The sequence below is a fragment of the Narcine bancroftii genome, chromosome 13, assembly GCF_036971445.1.
Source record: "Narcine bancroftii isolate sNarBan1 chromosome 13, sNarBan1.hap1, whole genome shotgun sequence".
Classification (NCBI taxonomy): Eukaryota; Metazoa; Chordata; class Chondrichthyes; order Torpediniformes; family Narcinidae; genus Narcine; species Narcine bancroftii.
This window is the reverse complement of record NC_091481.1, coordinates 82176843-82201617: the sequence shown is the minus strand read 5'-3', so window position 1 is coordinate 82201617 and position 24775 is coordinate 82176843. Positions and strand designations below refer to the sequence as shown.

General features: G+C 47.7%; 1 protein-coding gene across 1 annotated transcript in view; it reads right to left on the bottom strand.

Annotated features, from left to right (window-relative positions):
- The window catches only part of LOC138748087 (neuronal PAS domain-containing protein 3-like), a 255161-nt gene that overhangs the window by 171709 nt on the left and 58677 nt on the right, over window positions 1-24775 (bottom strand). The window lies entirely within an intron of this gene.

Here is a 24775-nt window from a genome sequence, read left to right as displayed (position 1 = left end):
GGCTCCAGTTTCCTCCCACCTTTCGAAGCGTACCGGGGCTTGTAGGTTAATTGGGCGGCACGGATTGGTGGGCAGAAAGGGCCTGTTACCGTGTAGCATGTCTAAATTTTGAAATTTAAAACTTAAACATGAAAGTCTGCAGAACCTGGGATCGCACACAAAAATTTCTGGAGATTTCAGCAGGTTTTGCAATGTTATTTTTTTTAAAAACGATGTACACATAGAGTTTGCTAACAGGCTATTTCGGCCCTCCGGCCCGTGCCGCCCAATTACACCCAACCGACCTACAGCTCCCGGTACGTTTTGAATGGTGGGATCAAACCGGAGTGCCCAGAGGAATCCCACGCAGACACAGGATGAACGTGCAGCCTCCTGACAGACAGCGCCGGATCCGATCCCTAGTTGCTGATGCTGGGTTTAACCGCACTGCCCGTTATGGCCAAGGGACATAGCCAGCATTTCAGGCCTGAGCCCTCCATCAAAGGTATGATCAAAAAAGCAGGCAGACGTCAGAGCAAAATGGTGGGGGGGGGGTGGAGGAGGAGGAGGAGGACAAGGCCTACGGGCAAGAGATCATATGGGTGGGAGGGCTGAAGGGAATCAAGCTGGGGAGCGATAGGGGGAGAGGGTCGCTCAGCGAACGAAGGGAGTGGAGAGCTGGAGGAAAGGAGACAGATGGATGAGGGAAGAGAGGGTGAAAGTGATAGGGGAGGGGCTGATTGTAAACGGGTTTGGCACTGGGTTAGTTCTTAACTTCTCCTCATTAACACGTGTGAAGCTGTCCTCTTGCAACCCACCATCATGGCAACCTGTGTTCCCCTTTGACCCTGTCCATCCTCCTCCCCCGCTCAAAAATTTCCAGTTCTGATGAAGTGAGACGCCAACTCTGCTGCCCCCCCCCAACCGATGCTGAAATGATCTCCCTGCGCGTTTCCAACGTTTCCTGTCTTTGTTTTCCATTTCCAACCACTGCAAACTGATTTCTCAGCTGCAGGTGCATTTTGAATTTCAGCCAACATCATTCAAGGGACCCCCCCCCTCCCCTCCCCTCCCCCCAGTCACAATCTCTTCTCACTGCAGACGGTTCCAAAAACCAGCACCAAGAACAGTTTCTATCCCCAACAGCTATCAGGCTCTTGAACCTCCCCTTGTTCCACTGACCAGGCTCCAACACCATAAAAGGACAGTCTGCATTTGTCTTTTTCACTGGGAATTTTTTGTGAATATTTTAGTAACTTTCTATCTTTCACCTTTATTGATTATAGTTAGTTTTTGTCAGGCACTGCCTTGACACCTCAAAGGGATTATTTGCAATATTTGCTCTTACCATTGGGAGATCTATGAATATTTACTATCGATCATTTTTTCAAGTTGTCTTTTTTAATTCAATTAAGAATTTTATTGCCATTGTTTTTTAAACAAGGTACCTGTTCAGCCGCAGGAAGTAAGAATTTCAGTGCATTTGCTCATTGTTCAATGCGTATGACTGTGGAGGAACCGCTGTTCGTACGCGCATGGGTGGCTCGGCCCCCTTGCTGATTGTACCCGTGGCTCTTCTCCCTTGATTTCCCTAATAAAGGTGGCAACACCATAACCCCTCCCCCTGCACAAGCTCGGGTCAGCAACATGAGCTAACGGCAATAAAAGCCTATTGGCTGGGCAACTTCGACTCCGGTGGTTCTCAACCTTTCTCTTTCCACTCGCGTCCCACTTTAAGTAATCCCTCTGCCATCGGTGCTCTGTGATTGGTAAGGGATTGCTTAAGGTGGGATATGAGTGGGAAGGGAAGGTTGAGAATCACTGCTCTTGACCCAATTGTTACTGAAAAATGGTCATTGGCCCATTTCCTGTGGAGTACTGAAGCCCTGCACATAACGAGTCCATTAGGTATGATTAAAACTTTTTCTTCCCACCTTAAGCAATCCCTTACTAATCACAGAGTACCGATGGCATAGGGATTGCTTAAGGTGGGATGTTGGTGGAAAGAAAAAGGTTGAGAACCACTGGCTTATCCCAAACTACTGGCCTTGCATCAAAAGGTCTAACCCTAAGGTGGGCACTAGGCAGTTGGGTGGGGGGGATGTGTGTGTGATTTGCCGCATGGCCTGTTCAAACAAGACCTGGCAACACAGATCTCGGAAGCTCCCATCGCCCTACCACCCCACACCTCCCATTGGCCACGTAACACAGCCAATCAGAAAGCAACAGTCTCCTGACTTCCTCGTTGGACAACTCTTGCCTCACATGCACACAGCCTTTCAAAGCCATTCTATAATGTTCAGCTCCAGCTTCCAATAATTTTTCCCAACCATTTAGAGGATGTAAAATTAATTCCTTTTGATTTACTGGAGAATAATCCAGAACCATAGAACACTACAGCACAGAAACAGGCCTTTCGGCCCTTCTAGACTGTGCCAAACTATTATTCTGTCTCGTCCCACTGATCTGCACCTGGGCCATACCCTCCCATCCATGTAGCTGTCTAAATTTTTCTTAAATGTCAAAATTGAGCCTGCATTCATCACTTCAGCTGACAGCTGGTTCCACACTCCCACCGCTCTCTGCGTGAAGAAGTTCCCTTTAAACTTTTCCTCTTTCAGCCTTAACCCATGTCCTCTGGTTTGTATCTCACCTAACTTCAGTGGGGAAAGAAAGCCTACTTGCATCTGTTAATCCCTAGAGGCTTCAGGAAGAAGCTGAATGGCGAGCATTCTGAAAGGGAAAAGCTAAAGATCCAAAAATTAACGCCATCCACTCTTTTGATGAATGTGCCCTGCACCTTTAACATTTTTGCATTCAGACAAACCTAGCACAAGGCGATAAGCTTTGTGTTGGCTTCTGAAGACAAATGAAACAAGGTTGTCTCTCAGTAGTCAGGCTTTGCGAACCTCCTGACCTCTGCCGCCATTAGGGTAGACAGACATCCGATCTTAGGCCAGACAGTCTGACTTTTGATCTAAACCTCGAGCCGGATGTTAATTTGTCCTCCATTTTTGGGGTGTAGAGGCATAAAGGGGGCACTTATCATGTTTAATGCAGCGTCCCGGGTCCGTAGGCCGTGTGCGGCCACGTTTCTTCTTGTGCGCATGCGCGAGTGCCGGCTGGCACATGCATAATGGATTGGACTACCAGGGTCACTCGCGTCACTTCCCCCCGCCCTTCAAAGGAATGACACGAGAGGTCCCGGCACTCTAACCCATTGCACCAGCGCCAGCCAGCACGCCCATGGGCGCAAGAAGAAACATGGCCGCGCACGGCCTACAGACCCCAGGTGACGCTGCGTTTAACATGGTAAGTGCCCCCTTTCTCTCTCCCACCCTTCACCCCCTGCTGCTTTCTTATGCTGACCCTGCGTGCCCTCCATTTTGGAAATGGCCAGCGTAGCGAATGGAGACTTGATCGTCAAGGATGAAAGTTCACCAGGGCACCCATTTTCCAAAGGCCCTGCACCCAGACTTTTATAAAAACGTCTGCCGACTTCCAAAACATTCACCATTATCTTAATTTTTAATTTAGAGATACAACACCATAACAGGCCCTTCTGGCCCACTAGCCCATGCTGCCCAAATACACCAATTAACCTACAAACCCCATACGCTTTTGGAGGGTGGTAGGAAACCGAAGCAGGAGAGAACGTACAGACAGCGCCAGATTCAAAGCCAGGTTCCTGGTGCTGTAATAGCATTGTGTTAACTGCGTTTTAAAATTTTACGAACAGGCCACTCAACCCATTGTCTCTGCACTAGCCCACGCACCATGAAATTATCCAACCTGCTCCTTACCCTCACTTGCTTCTGCCTTATTTCCCTTTAAATAGAGTTGAGATTTAATTGTTCCATGCATCCATCTTTCTGAGAGATCTTGTGTTCCTAATGGCCGCTGGGTTTTCTGCCATCAAGGCCCAAGTCTGGTGGTCGCCCGATTGGAAGATTCCAATGGTCTACTGATGAGGCCTGTTGGAGTAATCCCAGAGAAGAGGGAGTCCAGGGCCAGACCGGAAAAGCTGAGATATATTTTTTTCTCCTGGGAGCAAGAAATGGGACACGGGAGAGATGGGTGGGGTGGTGAAGATTTTAGAAGAGGATGAAACGTACCGGGGGTTGCTGTTAGAGCACCAGCGACCCGGGTTCGAATTTAACGCTGTCCGTAAGGTTTCTATGTTCTCCCCGTTTCTTCCATGGGTGCTCAGGTTTCCTCTCTCTCTTCAAAACGTTACCGGTTTGTAGGTTAAATGGGGGCAGCACAGGCTTGTAGGGCAGAAGGGCCTGTTACCGTGCTTTATGTCTGTAATGGTAAGGATGTACGTACTGATTGGCCGGTAAAGGCTCTGGCTGGCCCACCCCCTGATGACACTCTCACCTGGACCCCTCCCCTGGGGACCCACGCCATAAAGGTCAGGCCACCTCTCCCTTCTCTGCACTTCCCTAGCTTGGAGGCCTGCTCAAGTCTTCTGTACAATAAAGCCTACCGTTGCCCTCAGTCTTGGTCCTTGTGATCATTGGTGCAACTGGTAATGCCCAACAATGTCTAAATTAAGTTAAAATGAAACTCAGTGGGCCAAGCGGCATCGAGAGTGGTCAAATGTTTCGGGCTAGAACCCTCCAAGGAGGGCTCTGGCCTGGGGGGGTGCAGGACAATTCAGTGTGAATGGGCATCACGGGCCGAAAGGGCCCATTACCAAGCTGCATGCCTAAATTTAAATGTAATTTTTAAAATTAAGGTTCAAGGGCCAGGGAATCCCGATTTAAAATTGCGGGCAAAAATTTAACGTGAGAATCCTTTTTAATTTGCTGAGAGCATTGAAATGATTCAGAGCCCTTAGGGGTGGTGAGACCAGAATCAGTCAGGAAAGAAATGGCCAGGCATTAGGGAAAATAAGTTGCAGGGAAATGAAGGCACGAGAGCCTGCAGATGGTGGAATCTGGAGCACAAAAGGAAAACTGCTTGAGGAACTCAGGGGGTCGAGCTCCATGTCGATCACGATGAAGGCTCGTGAGGAGTTTGAGGAGATTCGGCACGTCACCGAGGACTCTTGAAAACTTCTACAGGTGGACCGTGGAGAGTGTTCTGGCCAGTTGCATCAGTGTCTGGAATGGAGGTGCCAAAGCTCGGGGCAGGAACAAACTTCAGCAGGTTGTTAACTCGGCCGGCGACATCACAGGCACAAGAGGACATCTACGTGAGGTGGTGTCTTAAGAAAGCAGCCTTTATCCTCAAGGACTCCCCACCCCACCACCCAGGGCCTCTTCAATCTGCTACCATCAGGAAGGAGGTGCAGGAGCCTGAAGATGAGTGCCCAGCGACACAAGGACGGCTTCTTCCCCACTGCCATCAGATTCCTGAATGAACCACTTCGACGGGCACTATTTTTATCGCCATGAACCTGCCACAAAATTCATTGTTTTGTGGCAGCGTCACAGAGCAAATATTTATGTAAATCACCTTAGAAAATAAATAAAAATAGTGCAAGATAAAGCCAAAGTGACGCAGTGTCTGTTGTTCATTGATCATCCAGGAATCTGGTGGCAGCAGGGCTGAAGCCGTCTTTGTGCCGCTGAGCGCTTGCCTTTGGTTGCAGAGTGAAGAGGGTGGTGGGGGGGGGGTCCTTGAGGATTGAAGGGGTGCTTCCTTAAGGCACTGCCTCTCGTCAACGTCCTCGATGGAGTGAGGACTGGTGCCCAAGGTGCCGCAGGCCGAGTTAACTCTGGAGTTCTTTCTTTTCCCCGACCATGAACTAGCACAGACCCAATGGGCCGAATGCCCCCCAGCTGCACCACAACACAATTCTGTGACTGCAGCACTTCAGTTGTAAAGAGATATCGTGGACGTCCCAGGAAGGATGTGTAATGCATTATACACAGTAAATATCCGTCTTCTTTTGCCTGGTGTTTGGCAGCCCTGATTCATGCTGTGGTTTTGACGTGTCTGATGTGTTCTGGAGCTCTGAACGGCCGTCCGGGGCCTCTTCTCAGAACGTGCCTTGAAAGCTTGAGGAACTGACGCTGGTTAAATATTCTCAGCAACTAACTGAACAAACAAACATTGTGTATCTCAGTCACGCAGCGGTGATTGACTGACTGGCTGGTCTCAGTGGAAGCAGTGGTGGGAAGGCTCTGGTTCCAACACAGCTCCTAACACAAACTCAGTGAACAGGCAATCCAAACCATTTTCGGTCTCAGTGCAGGCTTCCTCTTGACGTTCTTTTCTTTCAGACTCTCTTCGCTGGTTTGTAAAACTTGGTTAGAAAGTAAGAGGCCGTGGACAAACGTTACCTCTGAGCTCAGCACAGAATTCGTACAGTGCAGAAAGGGGAGATTCAGCCCACTAAGTCCCCACTGTTCCTCCTGTCCACTTACCTTTCCCCTCCACTTGTGCTCGCCGTGCTTCGGCAGGGTCCTGGTGCCACAAATAATCTTCTGGAGCCGTCCATGGGAGTGAAGGAACAGTCGATGTCTCGGGCCTTGATCCCGAATTATTTAACCATTCTTTCTACCCCCCCACCTCAGTGGTGCTCGACCTGCTGAGTTTGGTTTTATTTTAATATAATTTAGACGTACAGCGTGGTAACAGACCCTTCAGGCCCACAAGCTTGTGCTACCCAAATGTCCCCAGTTAACCAGCAATTCCCGTACACTTTGAAGGGTGGGAGGAAACCCACGCAGACACAGGGGCTATGTACAAACTCCTCACAGACAGCGCGGGATTCCAACCTGTGTCGCTGATGTTGTAACAGCGTTGCGCCAACCACTACCCAGCAGATGGTTTGTTGCTCCAGATTCCAGTGTCTGCGGTACAACGCCAACCACTACCCAGCAGATCCACTACCCAGCAGATGGTTTGTTGCTCCAGATTCCAGTGTCTGCAGTACAGCGCCAACCACTACCCAGCAGATCCACTACCCAGCAGATGGTTTGTTGCTCCAGATTCCAGTGTCTGCGGTACAACGCCAACCACTACCCAGCAGATCCACTACTCAGCAGATGGTTTGTTGCTCCAGATTCCAGTGTCTGCAGTACAGCGCCAACCACTACCCAGCAGATCCACTACCCAGCAGATGGTTTGTTGCTCCAGATTCCAGTGTCTGCGGTACAGCCTAGTCAAAGGCCTTCTCTGGCAACTGGATGGGCATGGCGGGACGGTGTTGAGGGGAGCTCCTGGGACAATGGAGGCCACGGCTGGGCTAAGGGGGACGATATTGATGAGTGTTTATTACAGATACACCAAAATTCTCATAGACACACGAAAATTGCAAAACAACAATGTACTCATTAAATTACCACACAAGAGAAAAATGGATGATGAATAAAAGGATCGATCAATATTCAGTTGTATTAAGTACCGAAAAAAAATGTGCTGTTACAACAGTACAGGTTAATCTTTGACTTGGGAGTAGTATTTGTGTAAAGTTAGTAGAGCACCCTCTCGAATCCCGGATCCTGGATTCGAGAGGGTGATGAGGGCGAGAAGGGCTCCAGAAGAGACTCAGGCGCTGCTTCCAGATCGTGTCAGAGATTCATATCTGAAGCTTGGGTGGCCGACGGTCTGCCCGGCTGTGGGACTATCTGCTGCTTCTCTTCCTCCCATCGGGAAATGCTCCAGGAAACTCTTTGTTTGCCTTGCGGTGGGCAACCATTGAAGTGCATCATGTGTATTGCATTTTTAAATGTTGTCATTACATGAAAATAAAAGGAACCTTTGAACCTCCGAAAATGTTTTACGATATGTCAAGGGGCTGAGAGCCTTTTCAGAAAAAAACAAACACCAGCTCCGCAAGGAGTAAAACACGAAAGTTTGCAGACTCCGCGGTTGAAGTTTAAACACGACGCCGGAGAAACTCAGCAGGTCAAACAGCGTCCTTTATGTAGCAAAGATAAAGATGCAGAACCGACATTTCGGGCTTGAGCCCTTCATCAAGGTTTGAACAATGTAGGCAGGTGTTGGGGGGGGGGAGGAGCACGGTCCCACTGGCAGGAGGTAATAGATGGATAAGGGAGGGAGAGCACACCAGCAAAGGAGGAGGGGGGATGGTGAATGGAGAGGGAGGGGGTGGAGAGCGGGAGGAAGGAAGACAAAGAGAAATGGGAGGGTGGGTTACCTTATCCACAACCCTTATGCATATCTTGACCATTCCACTGCACACCTGGCTGAGCACATTGAGACCCCGATGAACATGCGCGACCCACGGTCCCATTTTACCCATCGCTCCCCGTGAACGGGGATTGGCTTCCTCATTGCTTCAGATTCTCTTCTTCACTATCAAAACCTCATGGTCTCCTCCAGACAATGCCTCAAATTTAAATTTCTCTTCCTCATCTTCAAAACCTCCTGATCACATTGAATTCATTCATTCCCCATTGAATGGATCGCTTGTTCGACCATTTCAGAGACAGTCACGTTGTCGGAGCCATGACTAACTCACAACAGATGATAAGAGCAGATTTACTTCCTGAAAGAATATTTGTTAATTTTGATAACACTGGACAACAAATCTTTTTTGTCAAAAGGTTTGCTTCCTAAAAAAAAAACAATGGGACATGATAATAGATAACTTCAAGCTGAACACAAAGATAATTTCAGGTTTGCTGCAGCGGTTGGCGCAACGCCTTTACAGCGCCAGCGATCAGGACCCGGGTTCAAATCTCGCACTGACTGTATGGAGTTTGAACGTTCTCCCCGTGGCTGCGTGAGTTTTCCCGGGGCCTCTGTTTCCTCCCCCCGTTCAAAACGCACCGGGGGTTTAGGTAATGGGGTGTAAATTGGGCGGCACGGACTCAGGGACCAAAATGGTCCTCTATGTCCACATATAAATTTTTTAAATTTTTTCCAACTTTTTTTTAAGTTGGAGAAACATTAATTTTTATTGAATTTAGCGTGTTTAATCACATAATGACGCTGACACGTTGCATCACTTCAACTGACCTAAAAATGTTTTGCAGCTGATTTTCGTTTGTACTCAACATCTGATGCCTCTCACGTCAGTGTCCAATGTTGATGGATTCCAGTGACCCTGATACCTCTTTTCCATGATCGCAATGTCCTGGTGAAACCAATTATAGGAAGGATATCAATAAGGTAGAGAGGGTGCAGAGAATATTTACTAAAATGTGGCCTGGATCGCAGTATCTAGAGAAAGATTGAGTCGACTGGGTCTTTATTCATTGGAGCGTAGAAGGTTGAGAGGGGATTTGATAGAGGTATATAAAATTATGAGGGGGATAGAGTAGATGTGAATAGGCTCTTCCCTTTGAGGGTCAGAGAGATTGGAACGAGGGGTCAGAAGTTAAGAGTAAGGGGAAAAAACTTTAGAATTAACATAAGAGAGTGGTGGCTGAGTGGAATGAACTTCCAGAAGAGGTGGTTGCAGCGGGGTCAATTCTATCGTGGTGTTGTCTGCTTGAAGTAGACTTAAAATATGACAGGAAAACACAAAAATATGTGATAGGAAAACTTTAAGGTGATTTTTGTGACCAGCAGTCCAAAATCCATAAAATACACCCAAAAATGGTCAGAAGCAACGTCTTTGTTGTCCAGTGTTACCTTTCAATTCTAGATTTAGTAATGAACTGTAATTCTGCAGGTGGGACCTGAGCTCATGCATTGAATACTAGTTGCAGACAGGAACCAAGCACAAAGTTTCTCGGTACGTATGTAAAGGACGGCCTATACTGGACCCACAACATCTCCTCACTAGACATGAAAGCACAGCAGCGCCTACATTTACAAAGGTGGTCAAGGAAGGCAAGGCTTCTGGCCCCCATCTTGACCACCCTTCTACAGGAGCAGAATTGAGAATATCCTGTCTGGCTGCAGTTTTGTGTGGGATGTTACATCACAGAATAGCAGCAAATCAATAGTGTTACTATTTTTGTTTAAGACAATATATTTATTAATAACCAGTTTTAGCGGCTCTCCGGAGGCTTAATCGAACTGGCTCGGGATGTTCCGAGTGACGTCATTTGGAACGCGTGGGGTTTAAAAAGCTGCGTGTGGCTCTCTGAGTAAACGCCTTTTACTGAACTTCAGCTCGACTACGTCTGATCGTTTTCTCATTCCTTCTATCTACTATTTATTTAACACATTAGTTAAATTAATCCCAACTGTGTGTGTGCGTGTACACGCGCGTGATACCCAAACCATTACACCTTAGGCACAGCCTTGAAAAAGTTATTCCAAAGATCAGTCTTGGAAATCCTGTCGATTTTTAAACTGATGCCTCACCCAACTGTCTTGAAGACATAAAATGCTTGGATGGTCCGTAACTTCCTCCAACTTTAATGAGACAAAATCTGAGATCATCCTATTCGCCCCCCCCCCTCTTAATTTTGCCAAAAACTTACACAACTCCCGGGGTAATCTATCCACTCTTATTAAATCCCACATTAAATCCCTTGATGTGCTATTTGACCCTGCCTTCAAATTTGAGCAACGTGGCGAAGGCCTGCTTTTTCCCAGCTCCGCACCCCTGCAAAAATAAAACCTTGCTCTCACTCAAGGATATTGAAAGGGTTATTCTCACCCTTAGCATCTCACGTCTGGACTACACTAACTCACTATACACTGAGATTAGCCAATCCTCCCTAACCTGCCTCCAATCATTTCAGAATGCTGCCGTGAGGGTCCTGACAATTGTCCAGGAGAGGGACCATATCATCCCAATTCTTGCCTCCCTTCAGTGGCTGCAGGTGGCTTGGAATCGATTTCAGACTGCTGCTATTTACATACAAAGCCCTCAACGACCTTGCCACACCACCCCCCCCCCCCCCCCCCCATATCTCCAATCTGCTTACGCCCTACTCCGCTCAGCTCAGCTACCGCAGGATGCCTGGCTGTTCCACACACTAAGCGTGCACAAAGGGGAGACCAGGCCTTCGAGGTTGCATCATTCCCCTGACCAGTAAACTAGCCCCCTCCCATAGAAACACAGAAACATAGAAGATAGGAGCAGGAGTAGGTCATTCGACGCTTCGAGCCTGCTCCGCCATTCAACGAGATCATGGCTGATCTTAAAGTTCAGTACCCCGTCTCCGCCTTCTCTCCGTAACCTTTAATACCCTTATACTGAAGAAATAGATCTAATTCCCTCTTAAATAGATTTAATGAACCTGCCTCTACTGCCCTCTGTGGCAATGAATTCCACAGATTCACCACCCTCTGGGTCAAGAAATTCCTCCTCATCTCAGTCCTAAATGGTTTGCCTATTATCCTCAAACCATGGCCCCGGGTTCTGGATTTTCCCGTCATTGGAAACATCCCATCTGCATCCATTCTGTCCAGTCCTGCCAGAATTTTATATGTCTCTATGAGATCCCCTCTCAATCTTCTAAACTCCAGCGAGTACAATCCCAATTTGCGCAATCTCTCCTCAAAAGTCATTCCTGCCATTCCAGGTATCAGCCTGGTGAATCGCCTCTGCACTCCCTCCATTGCAAGAACATCCTTCCTTAGATAAGGTGACCAAAACTGCACACAATACTCCAGGTGGAGTCTCACCAAGGCCCTGTACAGCTGCAGAAAGGTATCCTTGTTCCTAGACTCAAACCCTCAACTGCTTTAAATGCCAGTTAAAAACATACCTTCTGTCATTAGCGTTTAATGTCTGAAACCCTTTATATGCCCTTAACCCTCAACAGCATTGCACTATTCACTGCAGTTGTGGTCTATTTATAACGTCTCAATCCATTGTCTTGTAAATAGTTGGACTAGTTTTGATTAATTGTCTTGTTTGTACAGCACTTTGGTCAACAAAAATTGAAAAAAAAAGTGCTTATATAAATAAAGAATTTGGACTTAATCACGAAGGAGATGGGAGAGACAGCTGAAAACTCACGAATCCTTGTTGATTCGTTATGTGCACGGTTTCAGAACTCCAAAGGAAATGGGCCAATGACCATTTATCTCAAGCAAAATATCTCAGTACCAATTGGGTCTAGAGCAATGATTCTCAACCTTCCCTTCGCATACACATTCCACTTTAAGCAATCCCTTACTAATCACAGAGCCCCGATAGCAGAGGGATTATTTAAAGTGGTATGTGAATGGAAAGAAAATGATGGGAGAACCACTGGGTTAGTGCGAGCAGTTCCTTTAGTCGTTCAGCATTTTCACTGCCCGTGGGAAGAAGCTGTTCCTCAACCTCGTGGTGCCGGTTCTGATCCTCCTGGATCTCTTCCCCAATGGGAGCAGCTGAAAGATGCTGTGTACGGGGTGGAAGGGGTCCTCAGTGATTTTGCACTCCCTCTTCAGACAATGATCCCAGTAGATCACATCAGTAGATCACGTCAATGGCAGGAAGGGAGACCCCAGTGATCCTCTCGGTCACTCCCATGGTCCTGTGGTTTGACCTCCGATCCATTTCCCTGCAGCAACCCGTACCCACACAGTGATACAACCAGCAAGGACGTTCTCGATAGAGCTCCTGTTGAAGGTTGACATAACGGCGGCCGGTGGCCTTGCCCGTTTCAGTCTTCCCAGGAAGTGAAGTCGGTTCCTGACAAGTACGTCAATGATCGGTCCCCAAGATGATCAATTTTTGAGGATTTGGAGTCGAATGGGGATTAAGAAAATAGAAGACTATTTTGAATCTGGTAAATTTATTACTTTTCAACAAATGAAGGAAAAATTTAATGTTTCCTTTTATGTTATTTTCTTCTGATATTATCAGGTTAAGGCTCTCTTGGTTGAAAAGTTAGGCCCTAATTTGATACTACCTCAATAGAAAGAATTAGAATTATTGATATGTCAGGGTGGTATGAATGTTTATTTCTGAGATGCATAAATTACTTCAAAAAGCAGCTTCCAAGTTAGGAATTCATAAATCAAGATTAAGAGAGGAGATTGATTTAAATAGACAAATAGATGAAAATGACTGGATGCAGTTATGAAAGGAAAATATGACGAAGATTATTAATGTTATGTAGAGATTGGTTCAATATAACATTTTGCATCAATTATATTTAACTCCTCAGAAAATTTTTAAAAATTGAACCCAACATTATCAGATTTGGTCAGGAAGTCAGTTCATTTCTCCGTTCTACTTGGAAGTGTCCGAGAGTAAAACCTTTATGGTCCGGGGTAGGACATTTTTTGGAGAAAATATTGGGGGGCGGTGTTAAACTCCCACAGGACCTGATGTTATTTTTTTTATTGGGCAATGTTCAAGTGGTTGGACCGAAATTAAGGTTATCTACGTATCAAATTGAATTTCTGCTTCTAAGAAGTGCATAGCCATTACTTGGAAATCAGATACCGATTTCGGGATGGAGAGATCGCGCGCTGAACTGCGAATTCCACTTGAGAAAATAACTTATAATTTACATAACAAGAATCAATTTTTTTTTTCAAAATTTTGGAGCCCGTTGGTTTGAAAATTTGAGGCCCATCCTGATGGTGGCCCTCAGTTCCATTATTATTAATGTTGAGACTACTTTGTATTTCTTTTAGATATTCTCCATCTCTTTCTTTTTTTCCTTTCTTGATATAGTTTGGAGGGGGGAGGGTGGGTGGGGGAAGGAGGGATATATATCCACGTGCAATATTTTTTTCTCTCTTGTAGTTTTGAATATGTCTACATGCATGTGGTTTTAAAATTCTTAAATAAAATATTTAAAAAATGATAGGTCCCTAGTTAAGTCAGGGGCTCTCAACCTTTATTCCCACTCACATATCACCTTAAGTAATGCCTTACGAGCTCTGTGCTTAGTAAGGGATTACTTAAGGTTGTTTTTTTCGAGTGGGGGAAATAAAAAATTGAGAGCCGCTGAGTTAAGTGAACGCCAAGTAACTTGGTGTCTCTCCACTACCGAGTTATTGATGTGCATTGGAGGGTGGTCATTCTTGGTCCGCCTGAAGTGGGTGAGAAAGGGGGAAGAATGGTAACTTGGAAGAGAAGGGAACAACGGTCTCGTTGTTCAGTGCAGCAAATAATGCAAATGCTCGACTCCTAGGGGGTTAATTTATTGTAATTCTTCTAAAATCCTGCCAACCTTTCAGAATCCCATCCACCTCAAAGCCACAAATCCAGTGGCGCTGTCGTCTCCGGGAGAGAAGTTTTCCAGTCCAGCAGGGTTTAATTGACAGAGACCTGCTCCCTCACACACTCCCCCCACCCCCTCCTCATTAAGGCCTTGAACTGTACACTCATCACTCACCGATGCTGGCTCACATGGCCAGGCCTGGAGGGCTCACCCTTTGACCCCTGACCCTCGCTGACGATCCAAGAGAAATGAAGCCAGGGCCTCATTCATACCAGTTATTGATTGGACCAAGACTGGAGAAACTGTGGTCGACACAACAGTTGGGGTTGAGTTGCGAATTGCTGATTTAAATGCCCGTCAGGAGGCCCAGAAACAGAAACAGGTTTACACAGGAATCCGGTTAAACAATATGGTCTGTGGTTGTAGTTTAAAGCACAAAGCTGCTGGAGGAGCAGAGATAGGTTGATGCAGGGATCTGGTCAGGATTGGCCTTGGCTAAAGTCTGGTGGCACATCTAGAGTAATGCTATTCCAGTGCCAGTGAACCGGGCTTAAATCTGGCACTGTCTGTAAGGAGCCTGTGCATTCTCCCCATGTCTTGTGTGAGTTTGCTCCGATTTCCTCCCGCCATTTAAAGGGTACTGGGGGTTGTAGGAGGCTCCGACAGCTCAGCAGTTAGAGTTCGATCCTCGCTGGGGCCTCATTTCTGTGAGGGGGCGCTGGACAAAGTGGTGTCTTCCTTACAGTAGACAAAGTTAAAGAATTTCATGTACACTACATTACGTGAACCTTCACCATTACCTTTATATTTGGGCAGCACGGGCTTGTGGGCTGAATGGGGCCTGTTACCACCCCACGTACTACGTCCCTACAGGAGACACTGGTGCTGTAATAGCGTTATGCCAACTGTTCCGATGACCGGACACAAGGTTTGGAAGTGAGGGGTCAGGTGAGGAACATTGGTTTAAGATTCTGAACAAAATATGCAAGGAGGATGTAAGGAAAAATAAATCGTGCCTGCTCCACCGGAGGAGGGAAGAATCGATCAGAATCTTGAAGGGGATTTGATCGGGGCTGGTACAGATGGGATGGGCTGAATGGCCTCTTTCGTATCTAAAACGCTATGAGCAGCACCCTGACCTGCATGGGGCTTTAGTGAAGGTATGTTCAGATGCCCACTGAGCGCACTTGCCACACAAAATGCAGGCTTGTTCTCGACAGCTTTATCCCCCTGCCCTCAGAGAGGCCGCTCCTGTGGCTTAGCGCTGTGATCACATTTCTTTGGCGGTCTCGGGAAATGTTTAAATCTTGCCCACCCCTCCTCTGATGGTGTTGGCTCAGGCCGCATTTCCACAGGACAGAGCCTCGCCTCCGATCTTTGCCCCATCCGTCATCACTCGTTTGTGACGCGGTCTGGGGCGGGTGGAGAGTCACTAGAGTCCGTCAAGCTAATATACTAGTGAAGGCAGCAGGTCAGGCTCACACAGGGTGCTGCAAGCTAAGCACGGACACTCGCACAAGCACACATGCACCCACACACGCACACACATGTATGTACACACCCACACACACCCATGCACACACATGGGCATGGCTTTACACTCAAATGCATGCGCACACACACCCCCCAACACACACGCACGACACCCCCCCCACGCACATACATGCATGTGCACACAAACATACTCAAACAGTCGTGTACTTACGCGCGGTCCCTATGGATACATGCAAGTGTACACTCTTACCTCAAAACACTGTCTCTACAGGCACACTGGAATCTTTATCAAATATGAATATAATTCCTGATTAAGTCTGGAATAGGCCACAGATTGGATAAGACATCAGATCCAGTACGATATCAGATTTCATGGCCAAAAGTGAACCCTCCCCTCAAGGTTACTTCTCAACCTTTACCCACGGTACGCAATGGAGGCCTCTCTGCCAAACTCTAGTGGGTCACCCCAACATCGGGTTATACGTAGTCCACCACTCTGTTGGGCAGGCCAGGCAGTGGTGACACAGTCAAGATTTTGCACCTGTACCTCTTCGCCAGAACTGGGAAAGAGAGAGACACATATGGTCGGTGGGTCAACATTTTGCCATTAATCCATCTCGACTCGTACAGGCTGCGGGCGACTTGCGGTTGGGGAACTCGCTGTGAACTGCTGGAGCCGTGCTCAAGGGAACCAGTATCGGAGCTGGGATTCGAGAGGGCGCTGAGGGCAAGTAGCTCCCAAAGGGCCTCGGCCGCTGGAGGCTTCCTGATCGGACCTGGAGCTTGGGCGGCCGATAGATCAAACAGGAGATTGCGTGGCTGCGGGAATCGCTGGAGGTGAATCCACGGGCACTCAGTGACTCTGAAGGGGCTTCTCTTTTGCTTCTCTTTCTCTCTTACTGTAAGGGCGCCGGGCTGCGTTGGCATCAGAATGTATGTTAGTGGGGGGCATTAGCCTGTTGGGAGGGGGGCAATGCTCTTAAACTCACTCGGGGGGGGGGTGCTGTTACCATCATCCACCCTTCCGATGTAGATGCCAAGAAAGTTGTTTTCATGGCGTCAAATGTTATTGGCAGTGTGACGTACACTTGTGACGCAGTCTGGGGCGGATGGAGAGTCGCCAGAGTGCGTCAAGCTAATATACTAGTGATGCTTGACACATGCTGGTGACGCTGGAGGGGGTGGGGGCGGGTGTGACGGCAAATGTAGAGGGGGGGGAATAACTTCTCGCTTGGGGGAGGAAATGCCCATGGATACCCCCCTTGGTGCCGGGCGACACTAACGGCAACTCTACAGTAGACAGAAGGCAATTTTGTGTAATATTGCATGTTCTGCAACTATTACACAATAAAGGAACCTTGAATCTTCACCTGGAAAGGCTAACTCTCATCTCTCTTTATCCTACATGTGCTCGAAATGTGGACCGCTTTTCACTCTCCACAGATACTGTCGAATCTGCCGAGCATTTTGAGTAGCATATTGGGCCATTGAGCCTGCTTCACCATTCAATAAGATCACAGTTGAACTGGCCATGGACTTAGTTCCACTCTTCTGTCTGTTTCCCATAACCCATAATACCCCTACTATTTAAAAATCTCTCTCTCTGTGTTTTAAACACACTGAATGAGGCAGCCTCTACCAAGCTTCAGATTTCTGGCACCTGCAGTTTTCGGATTTCTGTTCTTTGCCTGACTCCAGACTCTGGAAATTAAATTTCAATCTGCCCTCTTTTCTCCGGCAAATCTGGTCACTTTCCACTCGGTCAGGCAAGAATGGTTCATAGTTTTAATACTGCATCTAGGAAGTTGTCCGTGCTATGAGCTGCCGATGGGATCGTACGGACAACGGAGAAAGCTGCAAGAGTCTTTGAAAAATTCTTGAAATGTGGGCTAAATGAGTCCCTGATTGAGTTTGTCGTTGAGGATTCCGATGGTGGAGGGCGAACAACTGTTCCTGAACCTGGCGATGCGAGTCTTGTGGCACCGATACCTCTTTCCTGATGGCAGCAGTGAGAATAGAGTGTGTGCTAGGTGGTGTGGATCCTTGGTGGTCGCTGCTGCTCTCCGACGGCAGCGTTCCCCATAGATGTTCTCGATAGTGAGGAGGGTTTGGCCTGTGATGTCCTGGGCTGACTCCACTCGCTTTTGCAGGGCTTGATGCTCATGGGTGTTAGTGTCCCCATAGCCTCAAACCGTGCATCTTGGCGCCTCACAGTTTGGCGGGCAGCAGCCTCCTTTGAAGAAGACCGCAGAGCCCACCTCACTGACAAAAGGCAAAGGAGGAAAAACCCAACACCCAACCCCAACCAACCAATTTTCCCTTGCAGCCGTTGCAATCGTGTCTGCCTGTCCCGCATCGGACTGGTCAGCCACAAACGAGCCTGCAGCTGACGTGGACTTTTTACCCCCTCCATAAATCTTCGTCCGCGAAGCCAAGCCAAAGAAAGAAGCAGACCATGAAGCAGTCGGGTCAACATACTTTCCACCACACCTCTGTAGAAATTTGCCAGGGATTCTGATGGAATGGAATTCCAATGAAGTGGTAAATCCAGGCTCAGTTTTGACATTTAAGAAAAAGTTGGACAGGTACATGGACAGGAGGGATATGGTCTGGGAGCAGGTCAAGATTCAAGATTTCTTTATTGCCATGTAATATTACACAAAATTTCCTTCTGCCTGCAGTGAGGCAGACAAAATGTCTCCATTAGTGTCGCCTGGCGGTGCCTACAGTAAGAGAGGTCAGTGGGATTATTAGTTCAGCACAGACTAGAAGGACCAAAGGGCCTGTTATAGTGGTTTTTATCTTCTATGGTTTCAATTCCTGGATATCCCAAACAACAGGTAGGAAGAGTTGGGAACTGTGCCCTGGTTGGGTGCTGGGTGAAAGGGGTGCACTGGCTCTCAAATCACTCACCTGCCCCATCAGGTGACCGCAAGACTGCTGATCCGACACGGGCTTCCACATCCATAGGAACAGAAGTAAGTCACCAGTGGTGTCACCCGGTGTGGTAATTCATGGGGTCACCTCCCCCCCACCCACCCTATAGACCTCCTCCCGTGCCTGACCATTATTAGTAACTGAGCGCAACCTTTTTTGATTTTTCTCCTTCTTTTCCCTTAATTCTCAAAAAAAGTTATTGATCTCGGTTCACAAACACTGACGACCACAATATTGTAGCTGAAGCACCAGAACATTTGACAAAAGCAGCGATTGTAAAAACCGGCAGCAGCAACAAAAACAACAGCGCTTGCTGATGGCGCGTGGAGACGGAACCTCGTGATTCAAAGGGTCGGTCTCATTAGGTAATAACAACAGCTCCAACCGGAGCGCATTAGAAGGTTCAAAAAGTCAATGAACATCAGGTTTTAGCTGGGCTTATGACAAAATGTTTTTGTTGTTAATACGAACGACAGGGATAGTTTTATATAAAAAAATACATATACGCTGAAACACACCCCAAAAATTTTCGAGGCAGTCATTTTGGTGTCACCCCCTCTGATGGTGTCAGCCAGTGCGGTCCGCAATCCCCCTAGTGTCGCCAGTCGCTGAAACCAAGGAAACACTTGAGGGGAAGTATAATTTACGTCTATGAATCCACGGCGTGTGCTGTTCACCAGCTCCCTTGTGGCCAGGTGAGCCTCAGATTGACACAGGATCAATTCATTACATTGCCTACCCCGTTGTAAATGGGCGCACATCTGGTTTGATTCCCAAATTGAAACGGCCACCATAACATCACAATTCTCTCCTTTTGTTTCTCCCAGTGCTACACGATAAAATACTATCCATCCCCGTGACTCTATTTGGTTTGAGTCCTCTTAACCTATCTAATTTCATTTATTCCAAAGCTGTTAAATATCATTTGGGTCAGCTCAATGCAGGCAGGAAAGGCTTTTACTGTCTGTTGTTAGTGAGCAGTTGTCGGAAAACCATACTTTAATGCACAAGGTCCCTCGGTAAAGCCTGGCAGGAGGTTTGAGAGAAATGTAAGCCTTCCATTTAATCCAGTGGTTCCCAAACTTTTTTCAGGCTTCCTTCCCCTTGGCTCCCAAACCATATCCCTAGCTGTACGCCCCCCCTCCGCCTCTCATACACATACAATGAACACACACACCTTTTTCTTGGTATTAGGTGGACTGCATATTTAAACCATCTAACGCTGTATTTCACAAGCATTGAGTATGATGTCCAACTTCCTGCTGAGGAATGGATAAAACGTCGAACGGAGATTGAGGTGAGTTCAGGCAACTGCGGGTGGAGTCACTGGTGGGGGGGGGGGGGAGGAGGGGGATTCCAATGCTTTGCAGTCGATGGGTTTGGTGGGTCGGGGAGGGTGGGCTTGCTGGCATTCCGGGGGTTTAGCAGAGGTGAGAAAGAGTTGGGCGGCCAAGATGCTACCACAAAGCCACAAATTTCGCGACACATTCCTGACAATAAATTCTGATTCTGAAGGTCTGGAGTCAAAGACGAGACAAAGAAAAAAAAGCCAAACTGCCTCAGGCATTCATATAACATAACATAACAATTACAGCACGGAAACAGCCATTAGGCCCTTCTAGTCTGCACTGAACCAAACACCCCTTTCTAGTCCCACCTCCCTGCACAATGCCCATAACCCTCCATCTTCTTCTCATCCATATACCTGTCCAACCTTTTCTTAAATAATACAATTGACTCCGCCGCCACTATTTCTCCCGGAAGATCATTCCACACTCAGCAGGGCGAACAGCTTCAGCATGTACATTCTTTCGCCTCCACAGATGCTGCTTGCCATCCCCCCAGCCCCCCCCCCCCCTTTTTGCTCCAGATTCCAAGCCTTTGAAGATCCTCGATTGAATAGGAGGGTTTCAAGGTCACCAACATCGAGGTGTCGCATTCCCCACACCGGATTTTCACTGTGGAAGGAAAGGCAACTGAGAAGCAACAGGGCTGCATGGTAAAGCTGTTACAGCTCCAGCAACCCGGGTTCGAATCTGGCACTGTCTCTAGGGAGTGTGTGCGTATTCCCCTCGTCTATGGATTTCCTCTGGATGGTTCCGTTTCCTCCCCGCCACCCTCCAAAACGTGCAGGGTTTGACATTAATTTGGGTTTAAGTGACCGGAATCGGCTTCTACGCCGCTGTGAACACATTTTAAAAAATATAAAACATTTTCTCCTTGAGGGTGGTTAGAATCTGGAACCTGAGTGATGAAGACAGGTTGGTATTTAACTACCTCGATGAGGACTTGAATCTCCAACCAAGAGATGGCCAATAGGATTATTGTCAATGGGTGGAAAATGCACTGATGTCACTGGGGGGTGGGGGGGGGGGGTTGCGGACCGCACTGGATGTCACCATCAGAAGGGGGGTGGAGGGTAACACCACAATGACTGCCTATCAAATTTTTGTGCAGTGTTTCAGCAGAAATTGATGATTTTTTATAAAAATATCCCTGTCGTTCGTTATAACATCAAAAACTTTTTCTGTTAGCCCAGCTTCCATGTATCAATATATCTAGAAGGCTAAAACTTGATGCTCACTTACTTTTTGAACCTTCTAGTGCGCTCAGGACAGAGCTGTCTTTATTCCCCAATAACAATGACCCTTCGGATCATGTGGTTCCGTCTCCACCCCCCATCAGCAAGCGCTGTTGTTTTCGTTGGTGCTGGTGTTTTTATAGTCGCTGGTTTTGTCAAGTTTTCCGGTGTTTTAGCGACAATATTGTGGCCGTTAGTGTTTGTGAGCCGAGATCAACGACTTTTTTTGAGAACGAAGTCGTCATTAAAGAAAAAGGAGAAAAATCAAAAAAAGGTTTCGCTCAGTTACTAATAACGTTATAACTAAAGGGGTCATTTTACTTTTGCTGGTTGCTTATCTCACTATAATTGTTATTACATTCAGAGATATACAGGAATTCTGATTTTTCAAGTCTTCTTTGGCTTGGCTTCGCGGACGAAGATTTATGGAGGGGTAATGTCCACGTCAGTTGCAGGCTCGTTTGTGGCTGACAAGTCCGATGCGGGACAGGCAGACACGTTTGCAGCGGTTGCAGGGGAAAATTGGTTGGTTGGGGTTGGGTGTTGGGTTTTTGGGTTTTTCCTCCTTTGTGATTTTTCAAGTAACATTAGTACAAAAAACATTACTAAAGATTCTGTATGATCTGGTACGGGAGGCGGTCCATGGGGAGTCGGGGGTTTTACACTTTGAGTTACCACACTGGGTGACATCAAACGCTAGTGACACCACTGACATGGTGGTTGGGTGGGACAGTGTGGGCCAAATGGCCTGTTTCCGTGTTAGACCATCAGGAGTAGAAATCGATTGTTCAGCCCATCAAGTCTGCTCCACTATTCCATCACGAGCTGATCCATTTTCCCATTCAGCCCCAATCCCCTGCCTTCACCCCATAACCTTCCATACCCTGACCTATTCAGATACCTATCAATCTCTGCTTTAAACCCAACGGCTTGGCCTCCCCTGCAAATTCCAGAGGTTCTGGCTAAAGAACTTCCTTCACCAGGCCTGAAACACCAGTTTCACCTCTATGGGCTCTGCAGAACCAGCTGAGTTCCTCCAGCATTTCTGTGCTCTGGAAAATCTGTGGAATTTGTGGCCACAGGCAGTTGTGGAGACCAAGTCATCGGGTGTATTTAATGAAGAGATTGATTAGCTGGGGCATCAAAGGTTATGGGGAGAAAGCCGGGCAGTGAGGCCGAATGAGAGAACACAAAAGAGTCTGTCAATGTAGACTTAAGGCAATATAGAAGCTGCCTCTCAGAGACTCTGAAATCTCTCCGACTTTCAGACAAATACCCTCTCACCGCTCACAACCACCCCACCCCTCCATCTTCTTTCCCCCTTCGTGCCACCCCTTTTCGACAAAGGGTCCTGACCATTTCGCTCCTCACACTAACTCCCTCCAGCCTCTCGTTGCTTGCTTAAGATTCCAGCATCTTATGTTTCACTGAAAGGCTCCCTGCCTTTTATATGAAGTAGATTTGATCTGATTTCTCCCCCCCCCCCCCCCCCCAATTTTTAACCACAATTGCGTTACTTCTCCACTAATATCAGCTGGTGTGCTAAACTTGTAAGAAAGCTGAGCATTTAAATCTCTGGAAATGAGATCTTCTATTACGCAGGCCAGCTTCCCTGGGGTAATCTGTGTGCCGGTGCTGTGACACAGCCATCAATAGCTGGTGGTTGGGGATCTGGCCCAGGGCCCAGAGGGCAAGGGTGGGGGGTGGGGGGAGCAACAGGGAAAAGCAGACAATCGCTTATGAAAAGTGACATGCATTTTGCCACAGGTAACAGCAGGCACCCAGGGACAGAAAGTGACACGGCTTCTAACGCTCCCACTGCATTGCAAATTGCAACGTCTTAATTAGTCGTGCCTCTAGATTTTGTCGTTCGCCACCCTCCTAATAGCCTGTCGAAACAAAACAGACCAGTCTCTCGGGGAGAAGGGTGGAGGGGGGGTGAGCTAATGGGTTTTAATTATTTTATCTCTCCATCGTACAGCCCACGAGACAACAGGGGACAACGCAAAACCTATAACCAATTAGGGAGTAAGGAGACTCAAATACACACACACACACACACACACACACACACACACACACACACACACACACACACACACACACACACACACACACACACACTCTCTCTCTCAGACGTTTCGACACTAAAAGAAAAATTGTGGCAGATGCATTCAGATTGATTGGCATGGGAGTCCCAATGTTTGCAGAACCTGACCAATGTCAGATTAACCTCCACTGTGCTTCAGGCAATAAAACAGCGCATTGCATTTATAAAATGTCATTCCTTCCCCTGTTTTATTGTTGATGAAACATTTCTGTCAGACACACAGCCAGGAGGCACAAGCACCTTACTTCCTTCTCCTTAAACCTCATTAATGGCAGTTTTTTCAAATTCAAATTTGATCTTTTAATGCCTCAGCCCCACCCCACCCCCCCCCCCCCCCACCATGGTGAGTGGTTCTCGACACTTCACGTCACCCCCCGCCCCCCGCTCACAATTTAGCACCCCACCACCCTGCTCTCCCCCCGCCGCCTCCCCTTGGAGCTAAGTGAGGCCATTCGGCCCATCGCTCCCAAACCTTGCGCCCCACCAGGGGTAGCATCGGCGCTGAATTCTCCAATTCTGGGTTGCGTGCTCCCTGTGTTACCACTCCCACCAGAGATCACGGTCCACCCAAGATCTCTCTCTCTCTCCCCCCCCTCCTTTGGGTAACTGAATACCCAGATCATCCAACCATTTCAACTCCCCTCCCTATTCCCACACAGACATATCTGTCCTTGGCCTCATCCACTGTCAGGGTGAGGCCACGCATGAATTCAAGGAGTCGCACATCGTTAGGGCAGCACAGTTGGCGTGGCAGTTAAGGTAACGCCTTTACTGCACCAGTGATCAGGACCAGACTTGGGTTCAAATCCCGCGCAGTCTGTAAAGAGTTTGTATATTTTCCATGTGTCTGCGTGGGTTTTCGCCGGAGGCTCCGGTTTCCTCCCAACGCTCAAAACACACCGAGGGGGGGGGTGTAGGTTAATGGGGTGTGAAATGAGATGGCACAAACTCGTGGGCCGAAGTGGCCTGCTGCATGTCTAAATTTAAATTTATATTCCTCCTACACAGTGTCCAGGCATGATCATTGATTTCTTTTTTCTAATTTTAGGGAACCCCCCCCCCCACCCCACCGCCTCCATCTGGTTCCACGGTCTCCATCTCTCCCTCCACCTCTCCCATTGATGTGATCTGCCAGGATCGTTGCCTGAGAGAGGGCTCTCAAAACCATTGACGACCCCTTCCACCCCCGCCCCCCCCCCCCCCAAACACACAACGTCTTTCAGCTGCTCCCTTCGGGGAAGAGATACAGGAGGATCAGAGCCAGCACCACCAGGCTGAGGATCAGCTTCTCCCCACGGACAGCGAGAATGCTGGATGACCAAAGGAATTGCTCACACGCAATATTTATTTATTTTTATATCTGTACTGCGTACTTTTGTACCGAGAACCAGAGAACACTGCTTTGTCGGGTTGTATTTGTGCAACCAGTTGATAAACTTGAACTCTACTGCACCCACACCCTGGTTTTACCTTTCAAGTTCAAACTCACTGTCCTGTGCAATGAGATTGAGAGAGAAAGTTGGCTTCAGCTGGCCATCTCATTCACGGTGCAGCAAGCACTGGCAGCCCAGCTAGCGGTGCCGTTTGCGCACAATAGCTTAACCATTGTGCAATGATAATGTACAAACATAAATCCCAGGCCATTAACACTTCATGCAAGTAGCGGAAAATGAGTCACCT